Source organism: Lontra canadensis, unplaced genomic scaffold (assembly GCF_010015895.1).
Source record: "Lontra canadensis isolate GAN:19392208 unplaced genomic scaffold, GSC_riverotter_1.0 scaffold175, whole genome shotgun sequence".
Taxonomy (NCBI): domain Eukaryota; kingdom Metazoa; phylum Chordata; class Mammalia; order Carnivora; family Mustelidae; genus Lontra; species Lontra canadensis.
This window is the reverse complement of record NW_022631169.1, coordinates 2,008,076-2,020,197: the sequence shown is the minus strand read 5'-3', so window position 1 is coordinate 2,020,197 and position 12,122 is coordinate 2,008,076. Positions and strand designations below refer to the sequence as shown.

Below are 12,122 nucleotides of genomic sequence, written 5' to 3'. Positions count from 1 at the left end.
GCAGGCCGAAAAAAAAAGTGTCCTGACAAAAACACCCCAAGTCAGAGCCTGAAACATGGCTAGATATTTACTGTTTGTGTCTGTATGTCCAAGGTCATGCATGCTTCACTGGATGTCTTGGTGAATCAAAGGTCTCTATGTTGCACTGTCTGTAGCATCCTGCTCTGGGAATGGTAGCCTGTTCTCTGCATCTCCTAATCTAGGCCTACACTTCTCATCTCCACCTACCCATCTCACCCAACCTCTGCTCACAAGCAGATTCCACCTAGTTATTTCTTTTGTTCAAACTTGATGGCATTCTCTTCATGGAGCTGGATGCTGGAGAAAACTCCTTTTGTGCTAAGCTTATTTTCTAAACTTCCTTCTCGTGTATTGTCCTAAATGAATGTGGAGGTAAGAGGACCACCTGAGTTAAATGAGGTAGGGAACCAGGTGTCACTTAGGCTCCTTCCAAATTAAAGATTTTATAAAGAAACTTTGATTCTTTCAGTGACACCCTATGCTCTGCTGTGCTCTCTGGGAGGCCAAACCTCATTCTTTCCAACCCACAAGGGAGGTAAAGCGAGCCTTTTTGATTCCTGGGGCCACCCGTTGGTTCTCCCAGTAACTCTCCTGGTACATTTGCCACTTGAAATCTTCACTTGTGGACGTACTCTTTTTAACCATCACAGGCAATTTCTATTGCTTGGGGATATTTCTAATGTCCTCAGTGACTTAGAAACCTCAACCATACTTGCCCATGCCACCTCGATTCCAACAATAAACCTGAGAGGCCTCAACTTCTTTTTTTTTTTTTAAATAATTTTATTTTTTATAAACATATATATATATTTTTCCCCCCAGGGGTACAGGTCTGTGAATCTCCACGTTTACAAACTTCACAGCACTCACCATAGCACATACCCTACCCAATGTCCACAACCGCCCCCCTCTCCCAACCCCCCTGTGCCCAGCAACCCTCAGTTTGTTTTGTGAGATTAAGAGTCACTTATGGTTTGTCTCCCTCCCAATCCCAACTTGTTTCATTTACTCTTCTCCTACCTCAACTTCTATCTGACCTCAGCCTATTGACCCGCTTACTCACCTTCAATCGACTCTTCAGTAAAACCGTTACTGTTGATACTTTGGATTTTTACCTCTTTCCAAAAGTATTCAATTCTTCCTTTATCACCTGTACTCTGGACAGTGATCTATCATCCAAATTTACAGAGAAGACTGAAATTATCCACTGCAAGTAAAAATATCCCTAAACTTCTCTGAATACCTTTATCTCCAATCTCCAAATGGAAAGAAGCAAAAGATTGCTATTCTGGAAAGAAGAAAGAAATGAAAAGATCCCTCAGGAGACAGGGATACACTGATATCTCAGGGCTCTCTGTGACACGTCCGTCACTGCAGCCGTTCAGGGAATGGTGCGGGTCCAGGCAAACAGGAGACAGAAGAACCAACGAGAGCTCCTTAACGGTTTCTCATACAGACCTACAGATTCCTCCCCTTTTCCACAATCCTTCTGGCACACCGTGGTCATAGTGTGGTAGACTCAAAAGGTCTGACTTCGAGTCTGTTACAGGTTGAACTGTGTCTCGTAAAAATTCATCATGTAGAAGTCCGAATCACCCACATCTCAGAATGTGACCTTACTTAGAAGCAGGGTTGTTGCAGATATAATTAATAAAGAAAAACTCATATTGGAGTAGGATGGGTCCCTAACCCAATATGGTATGTTTCTAAAAAGAGAACATTCGGAGACAAAGAGACACACAGGGAGAATGCCATGGGATGATGAAGGTAGAGATCAGGGTGAAATATTGCCAAGCCTAGGAATGCCAAAGATTGGCAGACACTGCGGAAGCTAGCAGAGAGGCATGGAATAGACTCTCCTTCATGGCCTTAGAAGGAACCAACCCCATCCAAGCCTTGATCCTGGACTTCTAGCCTCTAGAATTGTGGTGCAGAAGAATTCTAACTTCTAGAATTGTTTAAGCCACACAGTTAGAGGCACTTTGCTACAGCAGCTCTAGCAAATACAGTCCTAGCCCTAAATTTTCTCATTTCTAAAGCAGAGATCATAATTCTTATTGCTATAAACGATAAATATACATAGCGCTTACCAAGTGCCAGGAACTGTGTTAAGGACCTCACGTGGATTAACCCATTTAATCTTCACCAGGCCCATAATGTAGATATTAATATCATCCCCTTTTTACAGATGAAGAAACTGAGGCATAGGTAGGTTGACTAAGTTACCCAAGGTCACAGACCGTGAAGAGCCGAGAGAGAAAGCCTCTATTTCTCACAATAAATTAATTTCTCACCCAAGAGCTTCCATAATCTAACACTTGCCTGTCACTTTATCACTCATTTCCTCCCTACACAAAGTTCTACCTTTGCCCTTACCTGCTCTTCCTTGAGCACAACTCACACTTTTATTCTCACTGTTATTCTTTCCCGGGGTTTGCCCTCCATGATGGTTCACACCCAAACTCTCGTCTTTCTCAAAGAATGCAACATTCTTTATGACGCCTTCCCTGCAACTCATCCGTAAGTGGTCTCCCCTGTGGCCTCATATATGACCGTTCGATAGACCTTGAGAATTCAGGAACAATGCCAGCCAAGGAGGTGCTGACACCATCTTATAAGATGGCAAAAGCAATGAAATTTTCACCCAAACCACTAAAATAAAACGAAGGATGTTTGCATGAGAATGACAAACTAGCTGGGGTGGAGAAAGATGGACTGGGGAGGTGGTGCCTGACCTGGGCCTAAAAAGGGGTCCATAAAAACATTTATAGCCTTACATGCATTTAGTAATGTGTGCATTTAGTACTAGTTACACGCATACCGAGTTACTTGAAGGTGTATGCTATATTCCTCTCTCATTTTTATGGTTTCAGTCCTCTCTGGATTGGAGGTGAATCTTACCCACTGGGCTAGAAGGGGTCTGCGAGGCAGGGGTCTTGGTCTGTTTCCTATGGTGGCATGCACAGCTGATTACATGCAATCAGACCTTTCAGAAATACTCGGGGAAAACAGTGAAGGAACAGATCCAGAATGAAGGGAAGAAAGGAGAGAGAATGTTGCAGGAGAGAAGTGAATTCCCACAGTTTTCCCAAGTTCTCCTCAACCTAGCAGCCACTCCCTTTCTGCTTCCTGTGCCTTGGCTCAGCTGCCCTGCTTGTGATGCCTTTTTTTCCTTCCCCTTTCTGGCATAAAGTCCTCTGAGGCCCAGTTCATTCACCCCTCCCAGCTGGGTGTTCTCTGCCTGGGGAATCCTACTACGGATCTCCTCCTTCCTGCACTTCTACTGCATGCATTCGGGTCTGGTCCCCACTTCCTTGTTCTCATGAAGTTTCATACTCAGTTATCCTTCTCCCACCAGATTGTATACTTCCCCGAGGCTGGAAACCATGTCATATTTATTTTGTATGCTTTCCCTCTTCACCTCCACACAGACGTCCCTTCAAACACAGAAGTACCTGGCAAATACTTGCTGAATGACTAAAATCCTTTCAGTATTTCTATCACTGAAATATAATGTTCTTTCATCTAACTCTCCAGGTTCAAAAGTGCATTGGAAAAAGTTATATACCAAAGCATTCATTCTCAAGTAACACAGATTTATCTTTTCTAAAACTTGCAAATCACTGAACCAAACTTCAGTGGCTTCACCAGCAAGAAAAAAAGGTGTAAGCACACAAAGAAGGATCTGTTATGAAACCGCCCTAACACTGCTAGCTCAATTCACCTTCTTTAGGCATAGGATTTATCATTTTATGGCAATTTAGCAATATAAATACAACACACATTTCTTCCCCAAGAAGTGATGTTGAATGTGGTCCAACTTAACCTGAAACTTGCAAGATGAAATTCAACAAGTAGAAATGAAATTGAATTTGTAGAGTTCCCAAGTTCTTGCAGCAGATACTCATAGCACTATTTGTTAATTTGAATTTAATATGGAATAATTCTATGCAAGTCCCAGTAAGTCTAAAAATGTTAATGGTGAGAACCTTAAAACCGTAACATAGTGCATGGTTAACTTATGATGAATCCAATCTGAACAATGTTTGTTGCCTTAGAAGAAATGGCAGAGCTTAAAATTTTTAAATGTTCGGGGAGTCTGGGTGGCTCAGTGAGTTAAGCCTCTCGCTTCAGCTCAAGGCATGATCTAAGGGTCCTGGGATCGGGTCCCACATTGGGCTCTCTGCTCAGCAGGGAGCCTGCTTCACCGCACCACCACCCCACCCCGCCACCTGCCTCTCTGCCTACTTGTGGTCTCTGTCTGTCAAATAAATAAATAAAATCTTTATAAAATATTTTTTTTAAATGTTCATTTAGTTACGTAACCTCTACACCCACTGTGGGGCTCGAACTCAAGACTCTGAGATCAAGAGTCACTAGTTCTTCTAGCTAGCCGGCCAGGTACCCTAACAGATTCTTATTTTGCTCTCTACTTCTACTGGGTCCTGAGTAGAACTGATATAGCTTCTAACTCATGGAATATTTAAGGTGAAGATAAAGGAGGTAAAGAAGAAATTAAGCTTGCCACCAAAGGGGCCAGCAAAGACACTCTTACCTAAGATAAGTCTGCAGGTTTTTCAGTGCCTCCGAGAATCAAGGTTTCCTTTGAGAAAGGTAATTGTGAAAATATTTCAAAACTGCTTTAAAACCATGTACTGTAAAACTAAGTTGAAACACCTAACGCCAATAGCCTAAGACACTGACTTTGCTAGGTTCTACTACTTGTGCACTGCTATCACACTACTTGAACCTCAGACACTGGCTGAGAGCAGTTTTTCCAACACTTTGTGTTGTATCGAAATGAACCTGCTTTTAAGAGAATTACACCTCAAGTACTGCCTAATTTTTAATATTGAGAAAAAACCAGAACCACCGGCCTGAAACCCTCAATTCTCTTGGGGATTGTTTTCTTAAACAAAAATGAAACAAAGTTCACTTTCCATTTTCATAAATACCATTATTAATTTTTAACCATAAATACTGCTATAAGAAGTTTGGTAAATGAGACAAGTTTCCAGACTCTTTCTGACATAGGCAACCTCTGTATTTTGACCACATGACTGATGAATGCCCCATATGTTCCTGTGGCCACTACTGCCGGTCTAGTTATGCTATAAAAGACGGAGCAGAAAAACATAAAAGATATTACTGAAAAGCCCAAATGGAATACTATAGTCTGGTGCCAAAACCTTTTTTTAAGGTCTTCTAGAATAAAAAAGAAATGTGGAGAAAAGCAACCTTGGGGGAGAAAATATTAAGTATAGAGTGGAGGAATTTTCAGATATTATGTGTACCTGAATAAAAGGTTAAAGGATTTTTACACATAATCAGTATTTAGCCTGTGAGCAAATATTTTGTTCTGATAACAAAAATGATAAACAGAAACCATAAAGGTAACTTGAGTTTCAAACACTAAAACTGACCATTTCTTCTATATTCATATAATTAAATCCTTTTTAATTCCTAAGATTTCCATATCCAGATGAGCCTACGTCATAAAATCAGAACCCGAGAAGACAGACGCTAACATCCCTCCAGGACAGCCTCACTTAAACCTTTCTAAACACAGAAGAACTCCGAGGCCTCCTTCAGAAAGCCATTCTAAAGGTTAAAACATTCAGAAAAACTTCCCCGTATTTAGCATAAATCCCTCTTGATGCTTGCTCTAAGTCGATTTCCTCTACTTTTTCTTCAGGGACGGTGGAAAACAGCTGCTCAACATTCCCTTTCAGGCTACTTTTTCCTTCCTGCCAGGCCCATTCCCCCCAGGGGAGAAGTGTAAACACTGCAGGTGATTCCAAAATGCAGCTGGCCCAAGCCTGATTACCCAAAAGGTTGGGGAGTCTGGCCCCATTTGTACTTCCTAGAATGCTATCAGTAAACGGCCAAGGCCCCAAGAAGAGTTCTTCACCAGAATTTGTGGAATTCTAGAGATCCATGATTTCCAGTCTAACCTCAGTAGGCTCAACTAAAACCGTGCTGCTTCAAGAAGAATGACAGGCAGTGATGTAGAGAGCGTAAGCAGGGCTGTCGGCGGCCAGGCCATCTTCCCTGCTCCTCTACCGGGCCTGTCAGGCTGTTGAGTGCACCTTGGCATGCAAACACTTTTAAACTACTTGGTGATTTTTATCATGCAATTCTTGAGTTTCTTGTCACTGACGCAACTTTCTGGATGCAAACTAACCTTAGCAATGCAATAACCCTTTCCCTGCTTCACTCTAAGGGAGTCTTCTAAATGGAAGCGTCCATCTGTCACCTGTGACGTCTGGAAATCAGTAATTCCTGCTAGCGTCACGACACGTGCAGAATACTTCCTACATTATACACTGAAACGTACATAACCAACCTAAGCTTGTTACCTCCCACTTCATGAATTGCGAACAAATAACCCCATTTTTCCTGCACTAGCCATGAGACTCCAACAGTAAAGCCAGTATATGGCCTGTGTACTTCATCAATAAAAATATTATAGACCCACAAGTTTGGTAAGCCCATTTCCTTTACAAATTCCTCTTAAGAGTTATGAAATGCTGATTCAACTTCGGTGTGGTATAACATCTGCACGCATCAAGAGCGTATGGCTTAGTAGCTAAGTTTGTTACACGGGAGAAAAATGCAGAAGCCTTGATTTAATCAACAATACAAATTTACAACTCCCAGGCATCTGTGTATGCCATGAATATTTCAATCGGAAAGATTTCAATGACAGCTCTTTCACTGATTGTGCACCTATCTGATTTCTACTAAAAGAGCAATGTATGCTAATTTAAACACACACACAGAAGTTTACTATGATTATCCTTTTTTTTTTTTTCATATTAACTGGGGAGAAGAGAGGCAATATTAATTCCATAAAGAATACCAAAAAAATTTTTTGGCATGCAGAAATATATGCACATTCACAAACTCTCTCTGACCCTGTCTAGGACAAAGCAGATGGGCACAGATAACCAACGCTGCGTATGTCACGTACAAGCCATGGAGAGTTAATGGCATATATGTCTTCTGTTATATTTTTAAAAACAGGACCATACTTATCTAACAACCATAACCATTCCCAAATATAAAATGTCAAAACAAACCACACTTATTATCAGTATGTTTATAGCTTCTAGATATTACTGAAGAGGCAAATTCGGTTCTTGCAGGAATTGTTTTACTAACATTTGATGACAACACTTACCAAGTTCATGCTTACAGAATATCCCAAAGGAGCTCAAACAACTAGAAGGAAGTCCAGTGGTAATCTCAATACACATTAAAAATTCATAGCGTTCTCCTGAATTAAGGACTGAACAAACTACCCCATTCAAGAAATAAACAGATGGCCTCAACAGTCTTTGCTTCTCTTGCCAAATGAAAATCATTCCCTTTTCTTCTTTGTGATCTCCAACAGGCTCTTCTAAGGCTCACTCTGCCTCCTGCAGGTTTATACTCTTCTGGGCGTCTGAAAGAGGATCTGGATTCCACACCCTCAACAGGCTGGAGCTTGCCTGGAGAGGCAGAAGCAAGCCACACAACTGGTAAAGCACCCCAAGACCTTAAGGCAGCTAATGAGAACTGAGCCAAGAGCCTACGACTCTGCAGGAATTTGGGAATTAGAAGAGGCCCCACAATGGAATCCTTACAAGGCCTAGAGTGGAAGAAGAGGGAGCTGTGGGAAGAGGGTCTGTAAACAGCCAGTTTACAGCAGTCTGGGAAGCACATAAGCATTGGATGGAGCTGACAGTCCCTGGTCAGTAGTGAGTAGTAAAAGGCAGAATATACAACATCTGTAGGAAGATGAAATATAAGAGTCTTTAATCACATGAACTTGAAGTCATGAAGGAGAAAAGTAGAATTAAAAGTAGGTTCACCTCATACTTACGGGAGGCCACTAATTATTTGTAAAATGACAGACAAGTCTCTTACCTCCACAGTATTTGCACTTCCACACCCCTAAAATGAGGATAAGACACCTGCTCTGTATCACTCTCCATTTCCATAGGCTAAAATAGGAAAATACTAGATATGAAAAAAAACTTCACAGTACTAGGCGATTTTAAAATGCAAGTATTCATGTAGCCATATGATCTATCAGGGACTTTTCCTTTCCTTCAATTGTCTAAACATATGAATTTGTGAGCAAGAGTTTATTAAACCTAATGGCACTTCTTTACCCCACCCATAACACTTTCTACTAGTCTGAATCTTTTCTGTGACACTTCTCCACCAACAGCTAACCAAACCACTTTTCTGTGTATGACTAGAAGTTGTGAAACACTAAGTGTAGACAGATCAGAACATGGGACTAAGTTTATTCACTAACAAAAAGACTTTTTTTTTTTTTTAAGGTTTTATTTATTTATTTGACAGAGAGAGACATAGCAAGAGAGGGAACCCAGCCAGGGGGAGTGAGAGAGGGAAAAGCAGGCTTCTCACCTAGCAGGGAGTCCCACTCAGGGCTCGATTCCAGGCCCCTGGGATCAAGACCCAAGCCAAAGGCAGATGCCCAATGACTGAGCACCCAGGTGTCCCAGAAAGATTTTCTTTAAAGAACAACTATTTCAATTAAAAATATTATCCCCGTGGGGCGCCTGGGTGGCTCAGTGGGTTAAGCCGCTGCCTTTGGCTCAGGTCACGATCTCAGGGTCCTGGGATAGAGTCCCACATTAGGCTCCCTGCAGGGAGCCTGCTTCCCTCTCTCTCTCTGCCTGCCTCTCCGCCTACTTGTGATCTCTCTCTGTTATCCCCTTAATGCAGAGTTTAATTTTTTAAAAAGATTTTGTTTATTTGACAGAGAACACAAGCAGGGGAAACAGGATAGGGAAAAGCAGGCTCCCCGCGGAGCAGGGAGCCCAATTCTGGGCTCAATCCCAGGAACTTGGAATCATGACCTGAGCCGAAGACAGCAGTTTAACGGACTGAGCCACCCAGACGTCCCCAGAGTTCAATTTTTAAAAGGGAATTTTCTATTAGAATCAGGCTTTAGTGTTGGCAACACTCTGAAATTCATCCATCTCTAATTATCACTGTCACCAGATGGACGCACGGATCAGTGCCTCAGGAATCTGGGATTTTAATATCTAGTTCCTATTCTGCCACTAACTCACCCAGTGAATTGATGGGAAAACATTTTCTCTTTTCCGTAGTCTGGGCTTATACACTTGCCTAACTCCCATGTTAGGCACTGATTCTACGTTTAGAGAATTTCACTGTGTCATCCAAACATCTGCTGGCTAACTGGGTGACCGTCAGTTAGAGGAAGATAGTGTAATTCCACGATGAAGAACCCCTCAGGCAACAGTAAAAAGAACTGTCCTGTCCTCTGCTTGGACACATTCTTTCAAAAGGCTGCTGCCCATCGAACCTTATCGAGTCCCTCACCCACTCCTTCAGAATAGTAAAGGTCCAGCCCCTCTCGGTAAATGAAATACAAATATCTACTATGATGCTGAAGTTCCCTCCACCATGGGCTCCTCACTCCAAGGCCTGTCACAAACACAATCCAAGACAATAACACTATTTCTCTTTTTTGAAGGGGCGGGGGGCTGAAAAATGATAAAAATACTTACTATATTTTAGTAAGTATATACATATATATTATGTATACATACTGCATGACATATATGTATATTAAATTATATATTTTATGATATACGAATATATTAATATGATATATTAAAACCCAAACTTAAATATTTTATCCTTATTCCTTTCCAACCATTTGCTGCAATCATAATACTGAATGGGAATAATGTAATTTCTTTCACATAACACAGTGTGAATCTGAGGCAGTACAAATCAATACCAAAATAATCTACCACGAAGAACATGAAATTATGTATAAGTACTTTATTACATAATTGCAGAATGCACTTTCACCTATAATCATAAAACACTTTTTCAGAGATTAAATAATCTTTAAAAAGAAGCACTGGGGAAGGTAGGACATCTGTGAAGTTAAGAACTTTACGGATGACCACCACGTCCCTCCAGGCAGCAGTGCAAGATTACCTGGACTAGCCAGACCACAGATCTCACTGAAAACATGTATTAGCTAATTTGTGAACTCATTTTATAAATACTAAAGTTGATACTCACACAAATGTTAGTCACCATAATGGTCCTGACCTCATGTGGCCAGCCTAGCTGATTTCCTACCAGTGTCTTCTCACACGAGGCCCCTAACCTCAGAGATGACTGTACTATAAGTAGTTACTAACCTGAATGTAAAAATGTACTTCGCAGGCCACTGTCTTTATTAACCAAAAATTGTTGAAACTGACACTGACAGGATATACCAATCAATGGAAAATGACACGTCCCAGGCTCAAACTCTCAGGTGCTGCTTCTTTATGTTTTCTCCCATCCTACTTTGACAACGCCAGGAGAACTAGGGCAGTTTCTTACATACCTCTGCATATCTCCTCAGTTACCAGCACTGTCTTGCATTTTTTGCTGTACCCACACAGCCGGGTCAGTAGATGATGGAGGCATTAAATTTCACCCTTTCTCATTTTTACTGAAATACTTCTAACCTACACACTTCAGAAAAGGGCTTAGGCCCATAGGGTGACCTTAAAAGAAAAAAGTTAACACATGACAAATATTTAGATCATCCCATACTCTATTCTTCCAAGGTCATTACATTTTTGTGATCCCATTTTGGTAGTACTGTCTGAATATTCTACCAAATATGGCACATACATCATTTCAGAAGTTATCATTTATTGAGAAAATTTTTAAAAAGCTGAAGAAAAGGGAATTCCTGAAAGATTAAATTCTGTCAAAAATACTGAAAAGCCTGTTTTGAAAAGATTTCTAAGTGAGAACGTCGATCCTCACATTTAATGTCTCATTAACCAGGTCGAACGAAAGAAAATGTAAAGAACTTTACTACACGAAGATCCCTAGGAACTCAGTGTCGTTTCCCGACCGAAGGAATTCCAGGTAAATGAGGCTCCTGCGTTTAAGCAGCGGATTTGGTTTCAAGCTCCAGCGGCAGCCAGCCTAAGCGGAGGCCGCCGCCTCAAATGAGCGATGAAAACGAGAAAGTCCCCGGGTCACAAACTTAGCTCAGATTGCAGCCGCGACAGATCTCGAGCCCATGTGGCATTGCTTACAGAGCTTCCCAGCCTGTGAGTCAAGCGTCCCACCACCACCACCAGGAGCTGCTGCGAGAGAGCTTTACCCGCAGTCTCTCCGAGCGTCGGCGGAGCCAAGCGGCGCTGGAATCCGGCATCGGGGGAGGCTCGGGACGGGCTTTCCCCGCTTCCGCAGCCGCACGGAAGGGCTGCCCGCGCACCGAGGGGTCCGCACGCAAGACCATCACCACCCCCTCCCCGACCAGCGGGGCACGCCCGGGAAGAAGGGCGCGAGGCTGTGCCGGCCGACGGGTCAGAGGGGTCGGGAGCCCCGCGGGCGGGCCGGGGAAGCTCGGCGCCGAAAGCGGTGTCCGGGACCTCACGGTGCGCCGACTCCGCGCCGGGCGCTCCAGGGGTGGGAAGGGGCTAGGAGCTGCCCGGACCCGGCAAGCCCAGGGCTCGGGCTCTAAGCCTCGAGCGCCCTCCAGCAGCCCAGCCGCGCCGGGCCCGGGCAAGCAGCCCGCAGCGCTCCGCGCCCTGCAGGGGACGTGGCTCTCCTTCTGCCGCTGGCGCCCGGGGACCCGCCCGAGACCCCGGAAGAAAGTTGCGCCGCGCGGGGCCCAGAACGGCGCCCGCCGCGCGCGCCCCTCCGCTTACCGCTCCTCGCCGCGGCTTCGTCCTCTCGGGCGTCGTCTCCCCAGCTTCGGCCCAGGCTCCGGAGCCCCCTCCCGGCCCCCTCACCCCAGGGCGCCCGGGCCCGCGGCGCCCTCAGAGCCGAGCCCTCAGCGCGCCCGCCGCGCCTAGGGTGCCGGTGGGCGCCGCGCCACGGGATGCGCCGCTGCAGCCTCGGGCGGCGCTACTGCGAGCTGGGCGGGCGGGCGGACGGGTGGGTGTGGGGTGTGGGCGAAGGGGAGGAGGGCGGGACGCGGCCAGCGCTGAGGCTCGGTGGAGGGAGGAGGAAACCGCAACGTCACCAGAGCCCGGGGAGGCGAGAATGGGGAGGGGGAAACGGGGACCCCCGAATCCACGCCGGAC

At 44.3% G+C, this 12,122-nt stretch overlaps 1 protein-coding gene across 1 annotated transcript in view; it reads right to left on the bottom strand.

Annotated features, from left to right (window-relative positions):
• Positions 1-11,914, bottom strand: part of DSE (dermatan sulfate epimerase) — a 90,323-nt gene extending 78,409 nt beyond the window's left edge. Inside the window, exon 1 of the mRNA XM_032846416.1 lies at positions 11,745-11,914. The gene's annotated coding sequence lies outside the window, so the exon portion shown is untranslated. The remainder of the gene's footprint in view (positions 1-11,744) is intronic.
• Positions 11,915-12,122: the final 208 nt, after the last annotated feature.